Here is a 27,373-nt window from a genome sequence, read left to right on the forward strand (position 1 = left end):
TTCTTTTGATTGACATGTCTACTTGTTGGATCAAATTTAGAGAAGACCAACACATGTGTAAACTTCATTATCTTTGAATGATACCTATTTTATTCTACTCCTAAGATGTGTAGGGCCAAATTATGTTTTCTAGTTCTTAGTTATGAATATTGTGTTTGCCTAATGGTAGGTTTATTATGTCTTTTAGGTATAATATAAATATGAAACAAAATTCACTTTTTACTTTGCTTAGTTGTTCTTTGCTGAGGAAATCTCATTAGCTTTTAAATGCTAAACCATTGACAACATTTTTATAATCCATTTTATTTTCATATTATTGAAATTATTATTAGATTAGCAATAATAAGAAACTATCAATCACTACTTTGGCTAAATAGTGACAATTGTCTAAATGTGGTAGTATCACTAAATAACAAGAGGACCAAAAACAACTGAAGAAATGACACATATCTCCAGAATTACAGTTTTGTTTTCTAGTTTGGGAAGTTTGCTGAATATACAGCAATAAAATCTTTGCCGGGCCATTCTCGTTGGATATAAACAAGTTAGTAAATATTAAGAAGAGAATGTAGTAGTCTGCATTTGTTGCTTCTCTCACTGAAATACAAACAGATACTGAGGAAACCATATTAATAGTAACACAATGACTTGCAGGCTTTTTTGTTTTCCTTTTATAAAATATTTTTTTATATTTTTTTATTTTCCAATTATAGTTGACACAATATTAGGTTGTTAGCTTTTCAATTCAAGGACTGAATCTTCTTTTTTTTTTTTTAATATATTTTTTGCAATACACATTGTTTTAGTAGCTTACTCTGCTTGGCCCTGAGTGTCACCACTCTTTTCCAGTTTATTTTTCTTTATTTCCATCTAATTTTCCTTCTTCCAATCTCCTTGCTACCTTGCTTTCTCACTTAGTCTTCCTTTTCATGTCCCTTTCTGATATTCTGGTATATTTTCTCTCAGTCTCTACTGTACCACTAAGGATTACTTGTCCTCATGAAGGATAGTTACCCCTGTACATTCCCACTTGGTACCTTAACTTGCTCTGATGTACTTCTGTTTTTCTGGTCCAAAAACATATAATCCAAAATGTCCATCAACTAGTGGAATAGTAATCAAATGAGTTATATCCATATGTGGAATATTATTCAACCATAAAGAAATAAAGCACTGACACATGCTATAACATTGATGAACTTTAAATACATGTTAAATGAAAGAAGCCAGACACAAAAGACCACATATTGTATGATTCTTTTTGTGTGAAATGTCCACATAGATAAATCCATAGAGACACAAAATAGATTAGTGATTGTCTAGGGCTAGGAAGGATGGGAAGGTTAGGGGATACTGTTTAAGAGATACAGGGTTTCTTTTTAGAATGAAAATGCTGTAAAATTGACTGTGGTGATAAGTGTATACAGCTCTCTGAATATAAGTAAGGCCATTTAGTTTCACACTTTAAATGAGTGAGTTCTAAGGTATGTGAGTTATACATCAGTAAAGCTGTTTAAAAAGTAACTATCAGTATATAGATGATAGATAGATAGATAGATAGATAGATAGATAGATAGATAGATAGATAGATAGATAGAGATAGATAGATAGATAGACAGACGATAGATGATAGAGATAGAAATTTAATTGCCTTAAGAATTTTCCCTTCTTAACTAGTTCTATAAAAATTCCTGGTCTCTCAGTGTTGATCACCTTGGTGTAAAGAAAGGAAGTGATTAAATTGATCCAATGAAAGTGTAAATAACTGCTACTGCTGTGTTGTCCTTAACATTTTTTGGGGTGTGTGATTTGGGGGATTGAGTGCTTGGAGCTGCTTGGGTCTAGATTAGATTTCAAAACAGTAGCTTGCTGAGATTTTGGATCAAGTTCTTTCGATTAGTGATTTTTCTGAAAAAAAAACAAAAACAAAAACACTAATTGGTGCAGTGTCTATATACATATTACTAGGAAAATTTCTCTTTTCCCTTCTACCCACAAGCCTCCTTCCTGTTTTTCTACCTCCCCTTATTCCAACATCAAACTTTTGGGGGTCCTAAAGTGGAAAATTCTCTATTTGAAACTTAAAATTCCCTTAAGGGAAACAATTTCCACTCATGGAGAACTTTCTTTTCCTAAGTCATTCTGAACTCACATCTCATTTCCTTTCTAGCACCTGAGAATATTGGTATCCCGTTCATCCATTTGATAGTGATGTACTTTGACAATGAGAACCTCTGGCTGGAAAAGAACGAAGTCCATCTTTGTGACTCTAGAAAGGCTCAGTTTATCTATATAAAATAAAACAATTAGAATAGTTTACAGTAATTATTATTATTCCTTCACAAGAATGCAGTTTAGTAGTAATCAAATTATCATTATATTTACTAAATTAATATTGTTTTATATATAACATGGCAGCAATACTAAAAAATTCTGCTTCATAGTTATCAGCTGAATTAACATGAATCATATCGTTAAAATAATGGGAAGGATTCTTTTTGAAACTATAACTTGAGACGTGCCATACGTAAAAAGATTCTAGTTAATATGAAAAGGAGTGCAATAGCAGAGTGGTAAAGGTCTTGATTGAGTTGAGAAGGTTGTATGTTAACTTGGAATTGGAAAAATCATACCCAAATAAGTATATATTTCTATAATAAGCACTGAAACTTAAGTAAGACATTGCTGTAGGGACATGATAGATTCAAATACATAGATAGGAAAGGTCAAATGCAGTGTTTTACTGTAAACCTCCGTCCTTTACAAAATGATTTTTCTCCAAAGCTGAGATTTTCATTTAAAGATAATGGTGCATAATCTGGAAAAAATGAGCTACTCGTCACCATAGGTAATTATATTAGTCTGAATTTGATCAAGAAAAGAGAGCCATTCTAAATATTAATGGAAATAACAGGATATATTATAAAATTTAAGGGAAAAAAGAACAGACCTCTGGAGTGAAGGTCTGGAAGGCTGAATATAAAGTTTACTAAGAAACTCTGTTTGATGAACTAAAGTGCGTGGTCCTCAAAAGTTCACCAATAAACTGATGCAATTCTTAAATCTTTGTGAAAGCTCTAACCAAATGTTTCCAAGAGCAGCAGCAGCAAAGTGTATGTTCACCACAAAGTCTGAGAGGCTGCTGTAAATCTGTCTGCCCATGAGTCTGGCCTCCATGACTTTTCAAGAACAATAGCTTTGCCTAACTTCTACATTCCAAATCTCCGAGAAGCTACCCTCATGCAAATTCTAAACACTATCCATAACCATACAAAGAAGAGGAATTCAGAAATGTAGTTATCAGTTGGGTTTAATAGTTAATAATGTATAATCTAGCATAGAAATCCTCAGACTGAGAAAAGAGGAGGTTGTAAAGGGAAGGGAATAAAATAATGCATTTTCCTTCAATCACAAATTTCTGTCTTTCCATTCAAACTCCATATTGTATGGTCCTGCTATTTGTCTTAATACAATATAGTCAAATATTTTCAAAGTTAGATCCTTCTTTAAAAGAAGCTCAATTTACTCTTCCTTTGTTCTTTCTCTCCTCCCTACCTTCTTCCTTTCCTTCCTTCCTTCTTTCCACTTTGCTTCGCAGAGCATTAAAAAAAAAACAGCTCTGTACTTTTTTCTTCCTCTGTTTGAGCTCTTCGCTTTCTAAAGTTCTTTAACAAAACTTACTGGTTATGAAGTATATACTTAAATATTGTCTGGAATAATTTAATATGTCTTAAATGAACTCAACACTACTCATTTTCTTTTATGAGGTAAATTCAAATATCTTCTTCTTTGATATAATTTCTACACTTTAAATGGTCATCTCTAATGCAAAATATAAAAATTAAAAATAGAAACAATATGCTTACAGGTTTGTACACCACTGGGGCTCTGCTTCCATAATAAATCAGAAATCATTTTGAAGTTATAGCCAAAATCCTGCAATAATCAGTTTCTTTTCCCCCCTGACTCTTAAGATAATATCACCAAGACTATTCTTGTGGTTATCATTACTTTTTATGATTATCACTCTTCATAGGTACATATTCTCTTGGTTGGAGTCACTATGCTATATTATATTCACAGGTGGGTACTTTATTATGACAGAACCAAACAAGACCACTACCTGAAATATTATTCTTTACCAAAACATCTACATAATAACATGTAACATTTCATTTCTCTCAGTTTAATCTTAATACATTTTGCCAAGGCAACTCTTTTCTGCACCATAAGTTCTATTTTACGTTCTGATTTGCATATCAAAATTTCTGTTTTCAAAATAAACAAAGATGAAACACTGAGTTGCTTTTTTAAGGTGTAATAGTCATCTGCTTTATTTGAGTTTTCCTGGAGATGTCAACTTTAAGCATTCCTACTGCTCAAAAGCCTAATTACAGATTATTAAAACCTGATTATCCTAGTTGGTTATAGTTAGCTTCTAATCCCTTAATATACCAATGACTGTTGTTGATGAACTAATAAAATGGATTCCATTTAAAAAGTTTTATTATTCTTTGGACCCACAACACTATTTTACATCATTAAACAAGTAGTCAGTAAAATATTTTCTCCAACTCATTTCTGATATTAGTAATTTGTGTGTCCCTTTTTTCTTAGGTAGTCTAGCTAGAAGCTAATTAATTTTATTGATCTTTTCAAAGAGCCAGCTTTTGGTTATGTTGATTTTCTCTATAGGTTTCCTGTTTTCAACTTCCTTGATATCTGTTCTAATTTTCATTATTTCATTTCTTCTGCTTATTTTGGATTTAATTTGCTCTTCTTTTTCTAGTTTCCTAAGGAAGAAGATTAGATAATTGATTTGAAACCTTTTTTTTCCCTAATATAGGTATTGAATGCTATAAATTTCACTATAAGCAATGCTTTTACTTTATCCCACACATTTTAAGTTGTATTTTCATTTTTGATAAATTAAAAACATTTTAAAATTTGTCTTAAGATTGCTTTTTGACCCACATGTTATTAGAAATATGTTATTTAATCTCCATGTATTTGGGATATTCCAGATATCTTTTTGTAATTGATTTAATTCCTAGTTTAATTCCATTGTGGTCTGAGAGCATATATTGTATTATTTATATTCTTTTAAGTTTGTAAGGTGTGTTTTGTAACACAGAATGTGCTCTATCTTGGATAAGGTTTCATGTGAGTTGGCGAAATATGTGTATTCTCCTGTTTTTTATTGTTTTGTTTTTTTAATTATTTATTTTTTTCAGTTACAGTTGACATTCAATATTATTTTAGATTAGTTTCAGGTGTACAACATAGTGGTTAGACATTTATATAATTTATGCAGTAATCCCCCGATTAGTCTAGTACCCACCTGGCACTATCTATAGTTGTTGCAACATTACTGACTATATTCGCTATTCTGTACTTTACATCCCCATGACTATTTTGTAACTACCAGTTTGTATTCCTTGCTCCTTTCAGCTTTTTCACCTAGCTCCTGAAAACAAGTACCATATGATCTAAATTATATGTGGAATCTATAGAATAAAAAAAAAAAAAATTAAAAACAAAACAGAAACAGACTCTCCTGTTTCTGAATGATGTCAATTCATTCAAAATGTAGATGTCAATTAGATCTAGTTGATTGATTGTGCTATTGAATTCAACTTGTCCTTTCTAATTTTCTGCCTGCTGGATCTTCCCATTACTGAGGGATTTTAAACTCTCCAACTACTATAGTGGATTTATTTCATCTTGCAGATCTATGAGTTTTAGTCTTATGAACTTTGACACTTGGTTGTTAGATGCATATAAATTTAGGATTGTTGTCTTGGAGAATTACCCCTTTATCATTATGAAATGCCCCTCTTTGCAACTGACAATTTTCCTTGCTCTGAAGTTGGCTCTCTTTGAGATTAATTTAGTTACTCCTTCTTCCTATTAGCATGGTACATCTTTGTTCATCACTTTACTTTTAATAAATATGTGTCACTACATTTAAATTGAGTTGCTTAAAAAAATAAATAAAAAATAAAGTGAGTTGCTTGTAGACAACACTTATTTTGGTCTTGTTTATTGATTCATTCTGACAATCCCTATCTTTTAATTGGTGTATCTGAGGATAGACGTTTAAAGTGATTATTAGTAAGAGTTGGATTAATATATATTTGTTATAATTTTCTGTTCATTACCATTGTTCTCTGTTACTGTTTTTGTCTTCCACATTTTTCTCTGTCTTCTGTGGCTTTAATTGAACCTTACATATGATTCCATTTTCTCTCTTTTCTTGGCATATAAATTATACTGTATTTTAAAAAAAATATTTGACCTATGATTTGCAATATACATTTACAATTAATACAAGTTCACTTTCAAATAATATTCATAGGCAGCTCAATTATCTTAAAATAACAAAGTACAGTTGACTCTTGAGTGTGGGGATTAGGGGTGCCAACCCTGCATGCAGTTGAAAATCCATATGTAACTTTTGACTCCCCTAAAACTTAACTACTAATACCTTACAATGGACTGGAAGACTTACCAATAACGTAAACAGTTGATCAACACATATTTATATGTCATATATATGTATATGTATAAATATGACATATACATATTTGACATAAATATGACAAATAAATATGACATTATTCGTGCCCTACCTGACATTTTTTTAATATATATTTTTAGGCTATGCATTTCACCTGTGAGTTTGTGAGTTTTTTCAAATTGTTGAAAATCTCCAAAAAATGTTTCCAATATATTTATTGAAAAAAAATTTACATATAAGCAGACCTTCACAGTTCACACCTGTGTTGTACAAGGGCCAACTATATTCCTAATTCCTCCCTCTTATGTCTTGTATCATTACTGGCATTCATGTTATCCAACATACAATAAAATTATTGAATATATTGTTGCTATTATCATTAGAATAAGTTGTTAGATTAATTAAGAATAAGAAATAAGTTATTTTACTTTCCCTTATTCCTTCTCTGATGCTGTTCCTATCTTTATGTAGATCCAAGTTTCTAATTTATATCATTTTTGTTCTTTTTGAAGAACTTATAACGTATCTTGCAAGTCAGGATTACTGGCACTAGATTCCCTTAACTTTTGTCAGAGAAAGTATTTCTCTTTCACTTTTGAAGGACAATTTCACAGGGTACAGAATTCTAGGTTGGTGGTGTTTTCCTCTCAACACTAAATATTTCACTCTACTCTCTTCTTGCTTGCATTATTTCTGAGATATTCATTGTCATTCTTATCCTTGTTCCTATATAATAAGGTGTGTTTTTTTCTCTGTTATTTTTTCTTTATATTTGATTTTCTGTCATTTGAATATGACAGGTGTAAGTGTATATTTTTTGGCATTTATCATTCTTGGTGTTCTCTAAGCTTTCTGGATCTCTGGTTTGATTTCTGACAATAGTTTTGGGAATTATTCATCATTATTTCTTCAAATATTTGTTATTAAGAATAGAATGCTCTGGCATATTTCAAAATGGCTACTTGGTTCTCCCCCAGCCATAAGCATGAGGGGATTTTTCTCTGATCTTAACTGTGATAAACTGTGAGGTCTCCTAGATGTAAAACTCACAAAATTAGAGGTCAATGACTGGGTCTCTCAGGAGTTTTTATCTCACAGACATATCCACACTGAGCCTCCAGCAATTTGTCAGTTACAGTTCTGGTTTCCCTACGCTGGCAATGGTTCCAGTGGAGGTTTATGCTGGTGAGTTTCTTCTCTAATAAATTGTGATCCTCTGTATCCTCCTGTCTGTCTCTAATTTTGAGAATATCCATTTGCCCTGTGACTTCTATTCTCTGAAGAATTCTTCAATTCTTCTTACGAAGAATTGCTGACTTTCAGTTTATTCAACAATTCACTTGTCGTTAGGATGAAGTGATGACTGCCAAGATTTTCACATGCCTGACCAGAAAGCAGAAGCCTCACTTTTCTCCTATTCAAAAGTATTTGGTTGGGGAAATATTAATTTATGAACAGAATTGCATGGTACACATTGAAAAAATCTGCTTATGGTTTTCATCATATATGTAAATGGAAGGGCCTAAAACATTCTTGGCCTGATGGGAAGTCTAGGAGTTCTTGTCAACATATTTTGCTATGCAGTCTTAACTTTGTTTATTTCTATTCATTCATCCTACAAAAACCACAAACACAACACATCCTAATAAGAGGTAATCTTCAGCCATTTGTTACCTTCCCTTCCTATGTGTCCTATCTCATTTAGTGAAGTCATCATTTATCTGGTTGCCTAAGCCAGAGATAGCATAACCTTTGAATCCTTCAACTTTTTATTCATATATCGAGTCCTACCGTGTTTCTCTGAAAATAAGACCTAGCTGGATCATCAGCTCTAATGCGTCTTTTGGAGCAAAACTTAATATAAGACCTGGTATTATATTACATTATTATGTATTATTATATTATTATATATTATTATATTACATTATGTTATATTATTATACCCAGTGTTATATTAAAATAAGACTGGGTTTTATATTAATTTTTGCTCCAAAAGATGCATTAGAACTGATGGTCTGGCTAGGTCTTATTTTCAGGGAAACACAGTATCAAATATACTACTTCCACCAAACACTGATTCCATCTACTTCATTTCCACTGTCCCTTTTCTAGTTCAAGCCATCATAATCTTATACCTAGATTACTATAATAGCTTTCTAACTAATATCCCTGCTTTAAATATTTCCTCACTCCAATCCATTCTTGAAACAATACAGTGGACTTTCTAAAATTAATACCTGATTATTATATTCTTCTACTTAAAAGTACTCAACAGCTCCCTATCACTTATAAAAATGTCAAAACTCCTTAACAGTGGAGCTGTCCCCTGCATATTCTTGATTTTGGCTCTCACTACTTTCTCTTATTCTCTTGTCACAATAATTTTTATTTTTTTTTATTTTTACTTCCTGGAACATGCCATACTACTTTTCCTTCAGAGTTTCAAACATACTCTCTTCCCTATCTAAAACATCTCTTTTTGTGTCTTAGCCTGGTAACTCTTATGTATATCTTAGACACCAGCTAAGATATCACTTCCTCTCATACTTTCCCTGAATTCCTCTGTCCTCTTCTCTTTGCTTTTAGTAGAACCCTTTATCTTTTCTATAATAACAGTTGCCACATACTATTATAGTCTGCTTCCTCCAATGGGATATCAAATCTCTGATAGGATAAACTATGTCTTTTATTTGCCATGATGTCTCTAACCCTTAACATAGTGTCTGAGATATGACAAATGGTCAATAAAAATATGTTGAATGAGTGGAATTGATGAGTTTTTCAATACCAGCTAAATACTGGATGCCATGTCTATTGCCCTATATACTATGGATGAAGGAATACTACAACAAGCCAGTAAGGATACTTACATGAAAGTGTTTGGTAAACTCAAATTCTATAATATGTTCTGAAATTTTATATCCTGCAGCAAGAAATTATGACACATGATAATATATTGAATCAGAATATTCACTTAAAACTTCAGAGGGGAAAACTTACAACAATTTTGGATAACTACAAATACAGATTCTTCATAGTTCTGCAAAAACTTTGATTTTGTATTATAGATAACACATCAACAAATAAGGAAAGCTCAGGGAATAATGGAAAAAGAAAGACTTTAAAATCAAATATACATGAGTAAGGTAAGTGAACAAATTGAATTATAAATTCTTTAGAAGTAGGGATTCCATTGTGATTTATCTCTTTTGTATCATTCATACCATCTGGTATATAATTCACCCCCAAAAAGATAGTCAAAAAACACCTGCTTACTATACGCCTAAAAATGTGAATTCTGTAAAGAGTAATATGTTAGACCAACTTTTGGAGTCTTGTCTTCTACCTGTCAATAGTTCTTACCTTAAATCATTACCTATTGTTATGTCAATTTTTATTTTATTTATTTCTATTTATTTATTTATTTATTTATTTATTTATTTATTTATTTATGTTTAAAGGAGCAGTGTGTGTGTGTGTGTGTGTGTGTGTGTGTGTGTGTGTGTGTTTTAACTTTTATTTATTTAAGTGTGTTTTTCCAGGACCCATCAGCTCAAAGTCAAGTAGTTGTTTCACTCTAGTTGTGGAGGGCACAGCTCACAGTGCCCCATGTGGGAATCGAACCGGCAACCTTGTAAAGAATGCCGTGCTCTAACCAATTGAGCTAACCCACCACCCCACATGTCAATTTTTATATTGCTCAATATATTTTTTTTCTTTTATGAGTGCTTTGCCTTTTTAGCTCAGTAGTTTACTTAAATATAAAAAGAATGAGTTAGGACAATCAAGATGGCACAGTAGGTAAATGTAGTGTTTATCTTCTCTCACAACCACATCAAAATTACAATGAATCTACAAAACAACCACTATTGAGAATCACCTAAAATCAAACTGAACTGAAGCCTTTCAACTAAGGACTTGCTGAAGAAGCCACCTCCAGACTGGTAGGAAGGTCAGAGTCACGGAACGGGCTAGTCCCACACCCGCGTGTGACCATTAGAGATTGGGAGGGATATTTTCAGCTGTGGGGGTATCTAGAGGGGGGAGAGATCCCAACCTCACCCCAGGCCAGGGTTCCAGGGCCAGGGAGAGAAGTCCCCATAATTTCTGATTGTGAAAACCAGTGGAGATTGTGACTGAGTGAGATGGAGTGTGGCTACACTCACAGGTGCTCTTCTTAAAGGGACTGCATGCTGACTAACCCACCAATGGAATCACTTGCTCTGAGCTCCAGCACTGGGGCAGCAGCTGGAGAGGTGGCAGGGACAGTTGGTGGGGAACTGAGTTGTCTGGCTCGGGACAGGGGCTGGAGAGGCAGCTTTCTCTTCCACTGGGTAGCTAGTGGAGGCCATTGTTTGTTTGCTGAGCCCTCCGCCTTCCTGGCATGTGAACAGAGGTGGCTGCCATATCGAGTCACCTCCATTACTTCACCATGCCCTGGTGATTTGAGACCTGGCCCCACACAATGTTTGGGCACACCCAGGCTGTTTTCAGTGGTTCTTTCATGCAGATTGCCTGCCTTGGCTCTAGCTGCAGACATTCCTAGGGTCTCTCAAAGTTCGTGGAACCCAGAAAAACAACATCTGGCTTGAGCGCGTCCTGCACATCTGGCTGAGCTGGCACTAGTAGCAGCTGGTCATGGTTTGTGGCTTGGCCTCTCAAGGCACTTCCAAGGACAGCATGGGGAGCAACCATCTGCGGATTTCTTCTGGCTCATTCTGGTTGGCTCCAGGTGGGGGCATGGGCTTTGGCTGAAGTAGACTTACAGCGGATCCCCACCAAGGTGGTTCTGGGGCTGGCACCCACAGTGGCCAGCTTCAAAACAAGCTGGAGCATCACCCAGCCACCTCCAAGTATGACACACCCAAGGGATGGATTGGGAAGGCACCAGAGTCCTGCTGAGGCAGATACTGCTCTGTAGGGTCAGCCCCTGCACAACAACTCTTCCACTGTAGTCAAGGCCAGTCCTCACAACCAGTGAGCCTCAGTGTCAGTCCCTCACATTGATGTGCAGTTATCAACCAAGGCTCAACTACAAGAGGAGGGCACACACAACCCATACAAGGGACACACCTGGAGCATGTGGCTCAGGTGACAAGAAAGACTGTGCCACTGAACCCCACAACACACCTATGACATAAGGCCACTCTATTAAGACCAAAAGACATAGCAGCTCTGCCTAATAAATAGAAACAAACACAGGGAGGCAGCCAAAATGGGGAGACAAAGAAACAGGTCCCAAACAAAAGAACAGAACAAAGCTCCAGAAAAAGAACTAAGTGAAACAGAGATAAGCAACCTGTCAGATGCAGATTTCCAAACACTGGTTATGAGAATGCTCAATGATCTCAGGGAGAACTTCAACAGAGAGATAAGAAGCATAAAAATGGAGATGGAAACCATAAAGAAGAACCAGTCAGAAATAAAGGATACAATAATGGAAACAAAGAATACATTACAGGGAATCAACAGTAAATAAGATGAAGCAAAGGATCCAACCAACGATGCAGAAAATAAGGTAGCAGAAAATACCCAACCAGAACAGCAAAAAGAAAAAAAAGAATCCAAAAAATTGAGGAGAGTTTAAGGGGTCTCTGGGACAATATCAAGCATACCAACATTTGCATTACAGGGGTACCAGAAGAAGAAGAGAGAGAGCAAGGAATTGAAAACCTATTTGAAGAAATAATGACAGAAAACTTCCCTAACCTGGTGAAGGAAATGGACATACAAGCCCAGGAAGCACAGAGAGTCCCAAACAAGATAAACCCAAAGAGGCCAACACTAAGATGCATCATAATTAAAATGTCAAAGGTTAAATACAAAGAGAGAATCTTAAAAGCAGCAAGAGAAAAGCAGTTAGTTACCTACAAGGGAGATTCCATAAGACTGTCAGCTGATTTCTCAACAGAAACTTTGCAGGCAAGAAGGGAGTGGCAGGAAATATTCCAAGTGAAAAGCAACGCCATACAAGCAAGATTGCTCTACCCGCAAAGGCTGTCATTTAGAATTGAAGGACAGATAAGGAGCTTCCCAGACAAGAAAAAGCTGAAGGAGTTCATTACCACCAAACCAGTATTACAAGGACTCTTAGAGGGACTTCTTTAAGATGGGAGGGGGTTAAGGATGGGTAAAAGGGGAAGGGATTAAGAATTACAAATTGGTTGTTACATAGTAGTCATGGAATGTAGGTTATAGCATAAGGCATACAGTAAATAATATTGTAACAACTAGATATGGTGCCAGATAGGTACTAGATCTATCAGAGTGATAGATGGGAACGGGGTTGGTGGCAGGGTGAAAAAGGTGAAGGCATTAAAAAATACAAATTGATAGTTAATACAGTATGGGGAATATAATCAACAATGTTGTAAAGATCATGTAAGGTCCCAGATGGGAACTGGACTTATCAGAGGGATCACATCATAGACTGTGTAGATGCCTGAACAGTGTGCTATACACCTGAAGAGCTGAAGTAGAATAATGTTGAATGTCAACTATAACTAAATGTATAGGTGTGTATATAGTCACGGGATGTGGAGTACAACATAGGGAAGATAGTCAATGGTATTGTAACAGCTATGGAAGATGTCAGAGGGGTAGTAGCTTGGGGGGTGGGTTATCACTTTATGGGGGATTTAAATGTCTAACTATTATGTTGCTTTGTACACCTGAAACTAATAAAAATAAATAAATAAAATAAAAAGAATGAATTAGTATTGGTAGAAATAAAATATAGTATTAATGTTACTTTAATGTCTTTATTACTTTTGTTTAATCTCTTCCAATTCTCATTTATTTTATCACAAGTTTGCACTGGAGAGGCAGACTAATTGTCCAGAAGCATTTCATCTGAGAAACATCTGGATGCCATACCAGTTGCCAGTCTGTTTTCTTTTAAAGTTAGTGCACTTGAGTAACTTCTGGAACCCAATTGGGGATAAATAAAATCTCTCCTAAATGCATCATATTATCTCGGTGAAAGTGTAAATTAGCTTTTGAAGAAGAATAATTGACTTATTTAAAGCTTATTATGACTCTCTTATAACTTTTTCCTGAGGACTATTTCCCCAATAAATTTCCCTGAATTATGGTCTTTTACATTGAAATACTCTTGAGTTACATAAAATACTTTCAGTTCTTCATTGTCTCCAGTCACTTAAATGTTGGGAATACTGCAATAAAAAAGAAGGCAATATTTTGTGCCCAGTTCATGGCTAAAAATAGATCTGTACAGAGTTGGCAAATTCATCTTTATTTAGGGGCTTAAGATAATCCATAAAAATTCAGCTCTATAATAGAAGAAATTAGATGTTTATCCAGTGCAAACTCTGACTGCAATTTCCTCATAAGTACTTTTAATTTAAAAAAAATCCCAAAATGAGGCTTTGTAGAAGGAGAATGAATATTCACAATGATTCATTTATTTTTTTTTAAATAAAAATTTTGTGAGCAAAAGGCAAGGATTTGAGGGTGTAAATAACACCAAATCTGCCATGACATTTTAATATTTGTTTTTCAAAAATTAATATCAGTTGATAACCTGTTCCAAGGTAGGGAAGAACACAGAATTAAAGAATCACATCTCTAAATTCATGTAATACTGCCAAAAAGTAAGAGAATGGATAAGGTAGACATTCTGAATACATGCCCATTTCTATGATTCCCGCAGTATATTATATGAGGCGGTGAAGTCCAACGGAGAAATAATCAATGTTCACTTTCTAAAGTTGAGCAAGTTGCCTATTTCTGCTTCTTATAGTTCATAAACACAGAATTAAAATTTTCTTGCAGCAGTAATATCTTAAAGGCAATTTCATGGCATGGGTAAATATCAGAAAGTTTAAATTCATAGTATAACTTTGAAAATGATAAATTTGATCAGTTCTTTATACAAATTAATTTGTATATGAGATCTATGTAACCCTGGGGTATAAATGAACTGATTCCAAAAATCCATAGTCCTTCAGAGTAATGGTCTACATACATTATAATTTTATACCACATCATTTTAAAAATTAGCAAGCAGCCCTGTATATGTATGTAAGTATGTATACATTTGTATTAATAATTATATGCATGTGCTATTCTACCAATGTTATCAATTATAAAATATAAACAAACAAAATATCAAAGACTGAATGGCATATTTTTATTTTCACTAAAAATATTAACAATAAAATTAGCAAAACCATTGGCAATAACAATGACTGCAGTATAACTATATTAGCAATAACGTACTTAGTGACAACAATGTGATTGAAGTGTGATAAATCTTATTAATCATTGCTTTTATCTGTAACGTGGCTGACTAGAGGTTACAGTAGTGGTTTTTCAGCTCTTCTCTTCTCTTAATATTTTCTTGTTACTTTACTGTATCTGCAAGGCATTGTTACTTTTGGAGGGATCTTTTTAATACATGTGTCCATTTTGTAATGGCTGCTTTAATTAAAATAAGATACTAGAATAGGCTAATAGAATAGTGTGTGTCAACTATAATTAAAAATATTTTTTTTAATTAAAAAAAATTGAAAAATTAAAAAACTGATACCAGAACAGGTAAATCCTCTTACATAAGCACGTGTAATCTGACAGGTTATACATGTATATAACATTACGAGCTCTGACAATTAAGTTCACGAACTTGTTGCAATGCTGTGGCTAATCTTTTTTATATCAGAGGGATTATTCATTATGAATTTGTACCAACTGGACAGTTAACCAAGTTTATTATTTGGAAGTGCTGAAAAGGCTGTGTGAAAAAGTTCAATAAAAACGGCCTCAAATTTTTGCCAACAATTCATGGCTCTTGCATCACGACAATGCACCAGCTCACACGGCACTGTCTGGGAGGGAGTTTTTAGCCAGTAAACAAATAACTGTTTTGGAACACCCTCCCTACTCACATGATCTGGCCCCCAATGACTTCTTTCATTACTGAAGATAAAGGAAATATTGAAAGAAAGACATTTTGATGACATTCAGGATATCAGGGGTAATATGACAACAGCTCTGATGACCATTCCAGAAAAGGATTTCCAAAATTGCTTTGAAGGGTGGACTAGGCACTGGCGTGGATGCACAGCTTCCCAAGGGGAGTACTTCAAAGGTGACCGTAGTGATATTCAGCAACGAGGTATGTAGCACTATTTCTAGGATGAGTTCACGAACTTAATTGTCCAACCTCACATGCTGTAAGGAAACACATTTCCTTTGCTATCATTTCTGCCTTGGAGAGCTGTAATTCTGACCTCAGCATGCTGTAAGAACCATTAATGTCAATCATCATAGAATACATTGGTAAAAACTAATTACTTCCTTATTGTTTAGACAAAGATAAATAATATTAGGTTGGTGCAAAAGTAATTGTGGTTTTTGCCATTATTTTTAGCTTTTTTAAACTGCAATTATTTTTGCACCAACCTAAAACATATAATTGTCTACATCTCAATAGACTTTAATGACACTGCACTTTGAAGTCACTTCTTAAAACATTTTCTGCCCACTTAAGATTTTCTAAAGACTTAGATTTGGGATCTAGTTGTTTCCCTTCAATTAATCACTGATTAAAGATATTGTGTACACCTGAGACTAATATAATATTGTATGTTAGCTATATTTTAATAAAAATCTTAAAAAATATTTTAACAAGATATTTTGTTCTCTTTTTAAAAACTATTCTCAACAATCCTATATTATAGGTATAATTATCATTGCAATTTTACAGATCAGAAAACTGAACATCAGACAGATTAATTTACTTGCAGAGGTCCCTTAGCTAATAACTACTGAGCTGAATTAGAACAAAATCTAATTCAGAGCCCGTGTTGTCAAACACTATACTACTCTGTCTCTTCATTTGGAAATTATCCAGCAAGAAATTGGATAAATTCATTCTAAACTGACATATATAATGCACGTTGTTATAATAAAAATGATAATAATATTCTTAACACTAAGAATCAATCTTGACCATGCATTTGTTATGTGATAAGTACTGCACACAGTTCTTTACATTTATCATTTCATTTTCATTACATCCCCAAGGTTTGAGTACTCTTGTCTTAGTCAACTTGGACTGCCATGATAAAATATCATAGACTAGGTGGCTTAAACAACAAAATAATTATTTTCTCACAATTTTGGAAGATAAAAGTCCAATAGAAAGGTATCAGCATGGTTGATTTCTCTTCCCAGCTAGAAGATGGCTGCCTTATCTCTGTGTCTTCACATAGCAGGAGGACAGGGAGAGAGATGGAGAGAAAACTGTGTGGTGTCTCTTCTTATAAGGGCACTAATCTCATTATGAGGATCCCTCCCTAATGACCTCATCTAAATATAATTATGCCCCAAAGGCCCCGGCTCCAAATACAATCACATTGGTGGGTTAACATTTCAACATATAAATACTGGAGGGACACAGTTCAGTTCATAGGAACTATTATTCTCATTTTACAGATGAAGAAACAAATCCTGAAGAGATGAACAACTCCCCTAAAGTCACTTAGTTTGTGAGTGGTCAAAGCATGGACTTGCATGCAGGCAATATGAAGATGTACTGCAAGGTTCTACCCAAAATAGAAATCAAGAACTCATAGTTTTTCTGTAAATATTGTAATTATTTTAATGGGATCTACATGGTACTCCCCTCAAACCAATCAATTAATTTACTGCAATTAAAAGCATTTTCAAGAACGTTATTTGTCATCTTGGGAAAAAAATTCATTGTTTAATTAATTGAAAGTTTTACTTTTGAAGGGGTTACTTTTACTTCCTGAAAGCTGATTGCTAACATTAGGTATTCATCCCATGTAATATGTTAAAATGTCTAGTACACTAATCATATCTGTCATTTTGAACACTAAGACTCTTTTAGGTAATCTTCAAGGAGAAATCAAATGTAATATTTTCCAGTGATTCAATCTGGCATTAATAATATGGATTATGTGTCAGTTTTCATCTGTGCCAAATAAAAATGGGAGAAACATTGACTCTACCTTTTAGCAGAAGATCCAGAAGCAAAGGTTAAATGCTATTAGAGTTATTATAATGGAAAACACAATTGAAAGGACTGGGTATAATCTTACGCTATGCTCAAGATACTCAATTGTATTTAACAAAATCACTAATTCAGTAATAAACCCAGTTTTTTAAATTAATTTAAATCATTGTAAAATTTGAAAATTACAATTTTAATAAGGACACAATTTTCAATTAGAAATTAAACATTTTGATAAATAGAAACTATATAACCTATCCAAATTATAGCTCTGTTGAAGTAAATTTTATAACCATCTGCCTTCTCTCTTTTAAAAAAATGCTTTTCAAATGTACATGTCTACTGTTTGGCTTCTTGAAGCTCATGAGGAAATGCAAGAGGATTAGTAAGAAAAGTGATTCCTTTAATAAACTAGCCAAAATAATGGTCCCCCAAATGTCCCTGTCCTAATCCCTGGAGTCTATGTCTATGTTTCCTAACATGGCAAAGGGATTTTATAGTTGCAAATAGAATTAAGGTTGCTAATGAACTCATCTTAAATAGGGGGATTATTCTGGATAATTTGGGTGAGCTCAAAGTAACCACAGGGTCCTTAATAGTAAAAGACTACTGCAGAAGAGTCAGTGTCAGAGTGATATATGAAGACTCTACCAACTGTTGCTAACTTTGAAGATGAAGGCACCTATCAGCCAAGGAACACAGATAGCCTATAGAAGCTGAAAAAGTCAAGGAGTCAGATTCCTCCCTAGAGACTTCTGAAGGAATTAAGCCCTGCCAACACCTTGATTTTAACCCAGTGCAACTGATTTTGGACTTCTTATTTCCGGACTGTAGGAAAACAAATTAGGTGTTTTGAGTATCTACATTTGTGGTACTTTGTTACAACAGAGGAGAAAACTAATACACTTATGATTTGAAAAAAATCTGGGTCAACTGTTCAACATTTTAGCAAATTATTTTTTTAAAAGGAGATCAGCTGTTTGATATTCTAATTAAAATTATAAATTCAGAATATTTCAATATTTATAGTTAGGTAACATCAAATATATGATGTAAGAAAATGTGCAACTTAAAGGTTTAAATGTAACTACAATACTTTAATATTATGAAAAAGTAAATTATATTTACTAGACATAGCACTATACATGTTTGGTGAAAAAAAATCACATTTGTGTTGTTTTTATTTATTTATTTTTTCACACATAGTTAAAATTTATTTTTCTTGTAATGAGAACTTTTTTATTAGTTTCAGGTGTACAAAACAATGTAATAGTTAGACATTTATAACCCTCACAAAGTGATAACCCCTCTTTACTACCCTTCTGACATCATATATAGCTGTTACAATTCCACTGACTCTATTCCTTATGCTGTACTCCACATCCTGTGACTATATATGTATGTGTGTATATATGTATATATATAAAATTATAGTTGGCATTCATTATTATTCAGCTTCAGCTTTAGGTGCACACTGCAGTGGTCAGACACCTACATTGTCCATGAAGCGGTCTCCCTAATAAAACAAGCGTCCATCGGACACCCTATAAAATCTTTACATTATTGATTATATTCCCCAAACTATCTTTTGTATCCCCGTGGCAATCTTGTGGTTACTGATTGTGCTTTCTAATCCCCTCACCTTCTTCCTCATACCCACCCCCCTCCCATCTAGCAACCCTCAGTTTTTCCTCTATATCTCTAAAATGATTATTTCATGGATCATTTAGGATTTCTTCCTCATAGGCAAACATTATGTCACCTCACAGTGTATTTTAATATATTGATTCAAAGAAGCCTAGATCCGTCTTGGTATATGCCCTCCCTCATCACACACACACACACACACACACACACACACACACACACACACACACCAGCCCTTGCATACCAAGCATACCAGAACTTTGACTATCTCAAGGGATTCTCTCTCTAGTGAAGTCATAATTGTGACTCATAACACAATGTCTAAATTTAGTCACATCATCCAAATGTAGATTAAATATGAATTAAAAGAATATTTTTTCTTATTCATACTTTTTGTGTTCTCTCTCTCTCTCTCTCTCTCTCCTTGTCACTTCCCCCAAATGCATAGACCCTTATCTTCTCTCTTGGTAGCCAAGGATCCTGAGTTAGTTAGACAACAACCTACTTTGCTGCCCTTTTCTCCCTTCCAAATTTGCCAAAAATATGTATAATTTCCCCAGAAATCTACTTACTCCTTTGTGATTTAAGTTTAATTAGGTAAATACATATTTGTGTAACAATTTTAAGTGTTCATTTTGAAATAGAATGTGAATCTACATGTTCAAGGATTTTCAAATATAGATTCATTGAAAGATGCAAAGAAATGTATAGTGAAGTACCCTGTGCCTTTTACCCGGCCTGCCTCTAATGCTAACATTTTGCATAATTTTAATGAACAGTATTTGGTTCTGAAGATTTTCTCTTATGTTGTCTTCTAAAAGTTTCAAAGTTTCTCATTTTCCACCTAAGTACATGATGATTTTGAGTTATTTTTGTATATGGTGTGAGGGTTAAGTGAGGGTTCCCTTTTTTTGTCTATGAATGTCCAATTACTCCAGCATCACTTGTTCAAGAGCTCTCTCTCCTCCACTGAATTGCTTTTGCACCTATACCAAAAAATCAATAAAAAAACTTCAACTGGGCATATTTATGGAGGGTCCATTCTATTCCATTGATCTTTATGTCTATAATTAACACCAGTACTAGCTGTGTAAACTACTGTAGCTAATGAGATGTTTTAGAGTCTTTGAATAAAATCAAGTTTTATTGCTTCAACTATTGCTCTGGGTAAAGATCACTTTTTGCCACCACAGAAAGTAACAATTTGAAAGAGAAAGAAACAACACCCCTACACACACACACACACACACACACACACACACACACACACTATACCACAAAGTTCCCAGCCATAAGTGGCAGTATTCTCTTTTCAGGTAGCATACTAATAAACACTTTTGAATTGTATAAATATATTTACTTTTCCATAATTTCAGTTCTTCTTCAACTAACAACCAACACACCAAACACAATTTCCAAATATTTAACAACAAAATTTTTTCCCAAATTTGATGTATTCCAATTTCTTTTTTTTTAAAGATTTTTATTAAACTATAGCTAACACAATATTATATTGCTTTCAGGTGTATATCATAGTTGTTCAACATTTATATACCTAGAGAAGTGATCACCATCATAAGTCTAGCAACTGACACTGTACCATGTTATCACAATATTATTGACTATATTCCCTATGTTGTACATTACATCCCCATAACTTAATTTGTTTTATACCTGGAAATTGAAACCTCTTATCCCTCTTCACTTTTCCCCCCTTATAATATTTTCAATTACAGCTAACATTAAGTATTATTTTATTTTAATTGCAGGTATATAGCATAGTGGTTAGACATTATATACTTTAAGAAGTAATCCCCCTGACTAGTCTAGTACCCACCTGGCCCTATACATAGTTATTACCATATTATGGACTGTATTCCCTACACTTTACATTACATCCCCCTGACTATTATGTAAACACCAATTTGTACTTCTTAATGCTTTCACCTTTTTTTACCCTGCCCCCAACACCCCTTCCATCTATCACCCCAATAAATCTAGTGCTCACCTGGCACCATATGTAGTTATTACAGTACTATTGACTGTATTCCTTATGCTATATCCTACATCCCCATGACTACTTTGTAACAACCAATTTGTACTTTTTAATCCCTTCCCCTTTTTCACCCACCTCCCAACCCCCCTCCCATCTGGCAACCATCGAAATGTTTTCTGTATCTATGAGTTTGTTTCTGTTGTGCTTGTTTCTATGTAGGGCTGCTGTCATGCGGGGTGGCATTCGGGGCCTCTGGTCCCACTCCCCACATAAGAATGCAGGATATGGTGAGGCCAAAAAGGAACACCCACGGAGCCATAGGTAGGGGAGTCATACCGCTATAGTCTCATGGGAGGCTGGATTCACATGATGTGCGACCTTCTGTCCGCTTTCTGACGTGTGACCTGCTGTCTGCTTTCTGCCAACTGACTGACTCTCTCCTCAATTCTCCCTAACGCAGCCTCGGCAGCTATATTAGTGGCCAACGGCTCAAGGGTTACAGCTGAAGGCCAACTAGCCACAGCTGACGGCCATCCACTACCCGAGCCAGCACCTTTCCACGTGAGGCCGAGAGCCTGGAAACTGCTCTCTGGGGGCTCTGTCCCCACAGCTGTTATGCCTCTCGGTCTTAGTAGAGTGGCCTTATGTAGAAGGTATCCTGTAGGGCACTGGCACAGTCTCCCTGGTCACTTGAGCTGAATGCTCCAGGTGTGTTCCTTGTGTGGGTTGTGTGTGCCCTATAGTTGTAGTTGAGCCTTGGTTGTTGTTTGCACATAAATTGGAGGGATTGACCCTCAGCTGATTGGTTGTGAGGACTGGCCGTGACTACAGTGGAGGAATTATAGTGCAGAAGTCGACCCTACGGAACAGGATTTTCTTTAGCAGGGCTCTAGTGCCTGCCCATTTTGCCCTTTGAGGATGTCTTCCCTGGAGGTTGCCGGGTGATGCTCTGGCTTCATTGAAAGCAAGCCAACAGCCAATCCAGTCCGAGGGCTTCCTAGGAGGGGCCTCACCTCAATCTAATTTCAGCCACAGCCTGTGCCCTGCCTAGGGCTACCTGGCATGAGCCACAAAGCAATACACAGATGGCCACCACCCACACTGGGCTTGGAGTTGCCTTGAGAGACCAAGCCACGAACCAAGTCCAGCTCTCAGTAGCTGGGCTTAGGGCTGCTCAGCCAGATGTATGAGATACACCAAAGCAGCTTGGGTGTACCGGAAAGTTGGACATGGCAGGGAATCAGGGGGAATGAACAGTGTCAGCCAAATTGATTGAGACTCAGATATGTTGGCCACCTCCATCTAAACACTGGGAGGGTTGAAAACTCAACCAAGAAACAATGGCTTCCACCAGTTACTCTGTCAAGGAGAAAGCTGCCCCTCTAGCCCTCACCCTAAGGCCAGACAATTTAGTTCCTCCCCATACCTATGTCCCTGGTGCCTTTTTAGCTGCTGCTCAGCACTGGAGCTCAGAGCCAGTGAGTCCATTAGTGAGCAAGTCCATGTGCGGTCCCTGTAAGAGGAGTGCCTGAGACTGCAACTGCCCTTGTCTCACCTAGGCACAATCTCCGCTGGTTTTCACAACCTGAAATTATGAGGACTTCTCTCCCTGGCACTGAAACCCTGGGCTGTGGAACCTGGTGTGGGGTTGGCACCCCTCGGTTCTGGCAGGGGGCCCTCCACAGCTGAGACATCCCTTCCAATTTTTAATGGTCACATGTGGATGTGGGAGCAGCCTGCTTTTCCTTTCTGCCCTTCCTACCAGGCTAGAGGTGGCTTCTTCTGCATATCCTTAAGTTGTAGGGCTTCACTTAAGTTAGACTTCAGGTGATTCTCACTGATGGTTGTTCTGTAGTTTAGTTGTAATTTTTACACAGTCATGAGAAGAGGCAGTCACAGTGCTTACCTATATCTTGACAAGAAATTGATGAATTCCAATTCTTATCCCTTTTATTTCTCCTTTGTATTTAGTTTCCCCACTAGGGTCTTGTAAACTGCAGCTGTACATATCTATATTTAATCTTACGTCCATTATATGTTTCTAATTTCAATTAAGCTTTCTTCTATCTGTGTTCATTTAATTAAAGTTTCATGATTTGATTTTAACATTTTATGTATTATGTATAAAATGAATAATACTTTTATTTATAAAAGAACATCACATATTTTATTCTTATTATAAAAGCAATACATATTCACTGTAGAATAGCTGGAAAATGTAAAAAAAAAAAAAAGGAATATTTAAAAACTCCCATAATCCTATTATCCAGAAAAAAAATCATGTTAATGATTTCAACTTTTCCAGTTTGTCTGTCTGTCTCTCTCAATAGACAGTTTGATAGATGGTAGATAGATAGATAGATAGATAGACAAATAGATAGATAATAGGTAGATGATATAGGGATAGCAATATAGCGATAGATACAGAAATATAGAGATACAGTGATCTTCATTATTTGTAGATTCTATATTCTCAAATCTGCAACCCCCAAATCAAAAGCACAAAATTAGAAAAAAAAAAAACATGAAACTAGATAAATGGTGAAAAGGATGCTTGTTTACTGCAGAGTGTTGCCTTGATTGACCTCAGCTGGGAATGTGCACATCAGGTAACTCAAATTTTTCACCTGTTTTCACATGTTCACAACTGACTATATATACCTGCTACACAATCAGGACCCATGGAGACTGGAAAGCCATTTTAGTGTATGTGAAAGAACTATTATCTTAATGTCTGCTTGACAACATGCATCCATTGCTTGTTATGGCAACACTCTGCCATTTAGATTATTTATTTACTATTTCTCTGCTTGTAATCCTTCTGTGGAAACCCACAGCCTGACACTTTTCTAAGTTAATGCTTATGCTAATGCATAAGTTATAGCTATAGAATGAGTTATAGTCCTTTTGACCATGAGTCCATTGCTAATGAATCAACTATATACATATATATACATACCTATACATACCTATATATACATATATACAAAGATGTATATTAAAGTGTCTTTAAACAGAAATATGCCTAAAACAGGGGTTATGTATTGATCATTTAACAAATATGTTGTGATCAGAGGCTCACAGGAACCTAATTCTGTATTTGCTCTAAAAGCAATTGTTCAATAGTTGATAATTAAGTGTTTATGGGAACTTTATAGAACATAACTACCATGAATAATGAGAATTATCTATATATGTGTGCGTGTGTGTGTACACACACACACACACATCTTGTATGAAAACAGGATCCTATAGTACACATGGTTGTGTATATACTTTTTTACATTCTATGGTTTTTCTTTTCCTGTAATATCACTTTTGGTGGCTGCATAAATATGCTTTAAATTCTTGATGCAAGTAAATCTCTGTGACTGTCCATTAAGATTTTTGTATGACTCTTGTCTTTCTTTTTTATCTGTTTGCACAAAGTTCTATGTGACTTCTCTTGATTTAAGATTTTGTTCCTTGGAAGATTTCTAGATGAAGCTTGTCACATTTCTGTTTTTGTTTTCCTTATTTACCTTAGAAATTTATCTTTCAGCTTGTCTCTCTACTCGGACCTTAAAAATAACACAGTTTTCAAGATAATCCCAGACTATTTCATTTGCCCATCGTAGTGGGAACTATTTATTCCTTTTCTTCATTCTTCTTTAACTTTACTCCCTGGTTCATTCTAATTTCTCCTATTATAACTTATACTTTATTTATTAGCTAATTGATTATTAACCTCTCATTTCCACTTCATCCCTGCTAATACTATGTCTTATGGAAACTCTTGTGATGCTCATTTTTTAAATATTTTCCTTCCATTCATTCGGGAAAATGTTACTAGCTGAATTATGTCATATTCTCTTCTTCTAAGATTTTTAATATTGGGTTAGTTGTAATAACACCATTTTCATTATATGACCTGATCTTTGGTAAAAGGGATAAATGTCTCCTTTCTTATCATAGAACTTACCATCCTTACTTTTCACATAATGTAGTCCCTTCAATTAAATTTGTTTGTGATTACAGAAATGTATGCCAATAATTTCTTAAATGACACCAGAACACATATATACCAGTCCCCTTATCAAGGAATTTTACCTCTGTCCCTAAATGTGAAATACCTGCTAATTCAATACAATCTTTTTTTTGTGGAATATTTCTCTAATAACTATATTTTCAACCCCAACTTTCCATCCCTAACTATTTATGGATTTATGAGATAACTTCATTCCTGAAGAGAATAAATGAGGTTTATATCCTTTGTCTACTTAGTAAAACCACCAGCTAAGATATTTTAATATTCTAATTCATCTTTTTCTTGATGCATTTTCAGGTGTCAGTCTCATTTCTCTGATCTGGCAATCATATTAGATTTTTACTCATAGGAATTAGAATGACTACAAATAAAACTCTTTGATTAAACTAATTATAATAATAATCATAATTCAGGCCACATGTAATTAATACAACACAATTAATTTAGAAATGAATCAGATTCCTAATACACAGTGTACTTGCTTGCCATTTTCCTATTTTTAATCAGGTGTGTAATAGAACTGTACTTCAATATCTTCTTGCTTACCCCACTGAAACTCCTTCAATACTCTTATCCTCCTTTAATTTGTGCAGAAAGCAAAATAAAAAATATTAACATTGACTCTTTTCTTTCCTTCTCCCCTTTCTCTTCCCCTGCCCTTTATTTAACCTCTTCTTTATTTAATTCTGCTCTAAACCTTTAATTGATTTTTGTGGTTTCCTTTACAGATTCCTTTTGCAAGTAATGAATGACACTAAATATCTGTTTCAAATAATATCAGGGGAATAACACTTAACTGTCTTGACTATGCACGCCTCTACATGGAAACCACTTCTATCCCCTGAATTGACTTTACAGCAGTGAGTGTCATGTGCACACTCACTCAATACTCGGATAAAAATTCCATCTCCTGGACTGCTTGTGCCTCTTTATAACTCATGCCTTATGGGACCTGATGGTGTCCCTTCACCTCCCTTTCTCAATATGCACAGCATTAGGTTAACTTTAAATCAGTGACATACCATGTTTAGATGCCACATGAATAGTCATCTCTACCAGGATGCTATATATAGTTAATTAGTTAAGCTTCTGCAACTTTTAAAACAAACAAACAAAAAGCTCTGGTTATCTCTATCCAAGTGGTTTTATTGTAAAGACACAAAGGAAAATGAAGACATGAAACAATATACCTACTACACAATCAGGACCCATGGAGACTGGAAAGCCATTTTACTGTATGTGAAAGAACTATTATCTTAATGTCTGCTTGACAACATGCATCCATTACTTGTTATGGCAACACTCTGCCATTTAGATTATTTACTATTTCTCTGCTTTTAATCCTTCTGTGGAAACCCACAGCCTGACTCTTTTCTAACTTAATGCTTATGCTAATGCATAGCATATAGTAAAAGTACCTATGGCTTCTGTCTGTCTCTGTGCTTCTCTACTACTACTGTCTATTTACTATCTCTCTGAATGTCTCGTGTTCAGTCTCCTGCAAAGACAGGTTCCAGTTCTGATGTCCAATCACTATCTAATGTAGAGTCTACATTTGGGGCAGATTTTTCATGTTAGTTATTTAATAAGCCATTGACCAGCCATTAGATGTTTGTATAATAGACACAGAGATACTCCATCTAGATACCCACTTCAAAGAAGGACCTGTCCCAGCTTCTAAGACTGCTGTCAGCAAACACTCTCTACCTGCCAGCTACTTCCATATTTCACTCAGTTGCAGAAATCTGACTTGCCAAGGAGTTCGCCCTTACTGTGGTGGACCATATCCAGTGACTGATCCCAGTGCGGCCATAAAAGCCTGTTTATTTTAACCTACTATGGGACACTTGGACAGGCAATATATGCTTCAGAGCTTCATTTAGAGTTAGCTGCAGCTTTGTTGAGCTGCATGACAGTTCAACTTCTTTTGCTTATTTTTGCTTCCTCTCTCTCCCTTCTACAGCTATTGATCCTGATACAGGGTATAATAAATGTCCTATAGACTCAGAATTTAGTTCCAGAGACCCCAACATGTGGCATTTGGAGCCAAAAAATATTCCAAGCAAACAAGTGACAAGATGCAGTTTCAGAGATCACTCACTGTCCGGCTGTCAATGAAGACCCTATCACTGCTGGTAGTGAAACATAGACAGACTACCTAGCACAAGCTGGAAGGTCAGTTAT

Source organism: Rhinolophus sinicus, chromosome 18 (genome assembly GCF_057876585.1).
Source record: "Rhinolophus sinicus isolate RSI-liver-muscle chromosome 18, RSI-T2T, whole genome shotgun sequence".
Classification (NCBI taxonomy): Eukaryota; Metazoa; Chordata; class Mammalia; order Chiroptera; family Rhinolophidae; genus Rhinolophus; species Rhinolophus sinicus.